Here is a 3880-nt window from a genome sequence, read left to right as displayed (position 1 = left end):
TCTCGCACTGTTGCCGGGTTGGAGTGCAGTGGCAAAATCTCGGCTCACTTCAACCTCCACCTACTGGGTTCAAGTGATTCTCCTGCCTCGGCCTCCCGAGTAGCTTGGACTACAGGCGCGCACCACCACGCCCAGCTAATTTTTATATTTTTAGCAGAGACGGGGTTTCACCATCTTGGCCAGGATGGTCTCGATCTCTTGACCTCTTGATCTGCCCGCCTTGGCCTCCCAAAGTGCTGGGATTACAGGTGTGAGCCACCAGCGCCTGGCCGGAACTCTTAAATTCTGGTTCTTAATTCCCACTCTTTTACTTAAGCAACCTGAAAATCATGCTTTGCTTGCTCATCTCCCCAAAAATGTCCACAAATTACCCCTTGTACTGTGTCCCTTGGATAGTTTAGGGGGAAAAATTACATTTTAAAAGTGACCTGAAATCCCTAAACAAAGTAGTCAGCAAGAGTAAACTGGTGCAAGAAAGTCAGACTGGATAAAGAAGAGATCTGGCCTAGAACTGGAAGAAAGATGATATTTTAAGGCAAGAAGCCAGCCCAACCCATGATAGGAGAGATCCTGGATTATTTTGAGACAGACTTAGAAGGATCCACTTCATGGAAAATGTCCTAGAAATATGACAATCAGACTCTCGTGTTAAAGGCCATGTAGTCCAACCATCCACTTGTGCTGAAATCGCTCACAACATCCCCACCAAGTGGTCGCCCTTGCCCACATTCTTGTATTTTCCGTTCTCCAGTGTTCTTCTATCTTTTGGAGCTCTACAGAAGGCCATGAAGCACACTATCAGATGTCTGAAGGTAGATATGGTCTTCTTAAGTCTACTATTCTTCAAGTCAGTTATCCCCAGTTCCTGTATCCATTCTTCATGTTCTCTTTTGAGTCACTCATCCATCCTAGTCACTATCTTTAGAAGTAGCTCTGGTTCGCTTTTGAGTGTGGCCCCTCTCATTCCAAGTACCATCTTTTCTAGGACAAAATGGAGTGGCACAGCCACTTATATTATTGTGAATGGTAATTTTTCTAGGTCATATTTGTTGAGCACAAGTGCTTGGAACTTAGACATGTTAACTCAAAAGACATGTTAACTCATTTTAACTTCACAACCACCCTGAGAAGAAAGCAAGGATCAAAGAGTTTAAGGGCCAAACTGTCAGAACTGGAATTTGACTGAGTTTTCCGATGCCAAATCCAATGTTCTTTCTACTACTCAATAGATATCTACTGCTTATAATGCTGCCTAACATTTAATGGACTTATTTTAACAGCTGCATCTATATGCTGCCATCTATACAACAAAATTTTGTGTACCCTATTCTTGAGTAGTGGGGATTTTTTTGGACCAAAGTACAGAACTTTATATTATCCTACTTAAACTTTATCTCATTAGATTTAGCCCATTAGTTCAGCCTGTTTTATTATTTTGGGTCCTGATTCTGTGCTGTAATGCACTTGGATCTTATCCATATATTTGATAACTATTCTATATATTTATCCAAGTTATTGATAATAGGTACCAGGCACCACTGGGCAAGAGGCAAATTGCTGTAGAACATCTGGAGAGCTCCTTCAGTTTGATATCAGTCCACTAATTGGCACCTTTTGGCATATGTTGTTTCAGCCAGCTATGAATCATGTTAATTGTTCAGTCATTCAGCCTATATTTTTCTTCTTGACCACAGGATATTATGAGAGACCTTGCTAAGTGCCTTGCTGAAGTCCCAAGCTAATAGCCAGTTTTCTTCCTATGGAGTCAAGAAGAAGGGCATTTTTGTCATATACCACGAAGAAACCACCATCACATGATACAAAAATGCAGAAATAGCACCGTAATAATCTGAGTTAAGATGGGGAAGGGAGTGTATTTCATTGTAATTGTCCTTACAGGAAAAACCATCATGAATATTTAGTTGAGAGAAGGTAGACAGAAAAGCCAAAACCTAAGAACAGCGGGTAGTGAATCTGCTGGCTTCAGACCTACTTTCAGGTTTTGGAATGTCTGAGTATGCCATAGTTAGCATTTTGTCACAATCTCATTTTTTAAAGCATCTTTAGCCTTGCGTTTGGAAGAAGTAGAGCACAGAGAAAGTTGAGAATACTAAAGAATACCTTTTGTTATGTTCTCATCATTTTTACATCTTTAAGAACTCTGAACTGTATACAGAACTGTGCATTCAATTTCAATATGGTAGATGAGAAAAGGGCAAGACACATCATAGCTGTTCTTACCACATAGAAACTTCTCAGGTTGATTATTCCTGGATCCTTAGGATTCCAGGACTTTCTTGTACCATCAGCATAGAAGGAACAATGAGAATGTTCGTTCTTCACTCTATCCTGTTAAAGTGTGTCAGCTTGGTTAGTTTAAATTCTGAAATTAGATTCAAAGTTTACAAATTATAACACCAAATTAACATAGGGAGAAAACACATAATTATCAATATTTCATATATTCAAGTCCTAATAACAAATTCATGTATATACGTATACATACGGGTTGTAGCTTCATTTTGTTGAAGCTACAGTGTCATAAATGCATTATCCAAAGGACAGGTTCAATACTTACATGCCCAAGTCTTCCATAATTTACTCCTCCAACCTTAGTAATGAAGAAAACTAGACCTAGACAAGGTACAATAAAGTCAAGGCGAATTCTCCTACATCATATTAGACAGTCTGGACAGAGTTAGTACACAAAAGATATAAGTCTAGAAGCAAATACAACCTACAAGTCCTTCCAGCTATAGAAGACCTTGATAAGAATAGAAAAATAATAAACCATTAGGAAGATCTGAAAAAGGATATTGCAGAGCAAAAGAAACAAAATTTGAACCAAACACATCACTAGAGAGTCCATAAATGTAATTCCAAACAAGGAACAGAACAGGCATGCCAGAAAGTTCAATTACTGGCATAGGGCAAAAGGTTCAGGTAATCACAATGAAAAGACACAACAGAGTGAAAGAAAATAAGAGAGGAAATGTTGGATAGCGAAGACAAAGACAACATAATATAGGCCAGGCGCAATGGCTCACGCATGTAATCCCAGCATTTTGGGAGGCTGAGGTGGGTAGATCTCTTGAGGTCAGGAGTTCGAGACCAGCCTGGACAACATAGTGAAACCCATCTCTACTAAAATACAAAAAAAATAGCTGGGCATGGTGGCGCATGTCTGTAATCCCAGCTACTTGGGAGGCTGAGGCAGGAGAATCGCTTGAACCTAGGAGGCAGAGGTTGCAGTGAGCCGAGATCATGCCACTGCACTCCAGCCTGGGCAACAGAGTGAGACTCCATCTCAAAACACACATACACACACACACACACACACACACACACACAATATAAGCATAACTGATGTTTCCAAAGAGACCTCAACAAATGAAATAGAAGAAATTCAGTTGTAATAAAGAAAATTTTCCTTGACAAGATGCATTCATCTGCAGATTTAATAAGCATACTATATACCAGATAAAATTTATGCAGAACAGTTGAAAAGCAAGTTAGTTGTATTTTTCAACTTCAAAGAAGAAGGAAAAAAGTCTTCAAGTGTCCAAGCAGGAAAAGAAGTCACCAAAAAGATGGTGGCTGCAGGAGAGGAGAAAATCCAACCAGCTTTACAAAAACATTCCACTACAGGAGACAATGGAGCTGGAAGAAAGAATGTATGATTCAAAAATATTATATTACTCAAGTAAAAAACAATAAGCAGACATTCTTAAACATGAACTCAGGGTTTTTCTTGAGAAACTTACTGGTAGAAGCCTGCTAACAAAAAAAAGTAATTGAAATGAGTAATCCAGGCATGGAGAAACCCTGATGAAGAGATTCATGGTGAGTTTGAATCAATTTAAATGCAGAAGTAAGATAA

This window comes from Rhinopithecus bieti, unplaced genomic scaffold (genome assembly GCF_001698545.2).
Source record: "Rhinopithecus bieti isolate Rb0 unplaced genomic scaffold, ASM169854v2 scaffold_40017, whole genome shotgun sequence".
Lineage (NCBI taxonomy): Eukaryota > Metazoa > Chordata > Mammalia > Primates > Cercopithecidae > Rhinopithecus > Rhinopithecus bieti.
The sequence above is the reverse complement of the archived record's forward strand: the minus strand, read 5'-3'. Positions refer to the sequence as shown.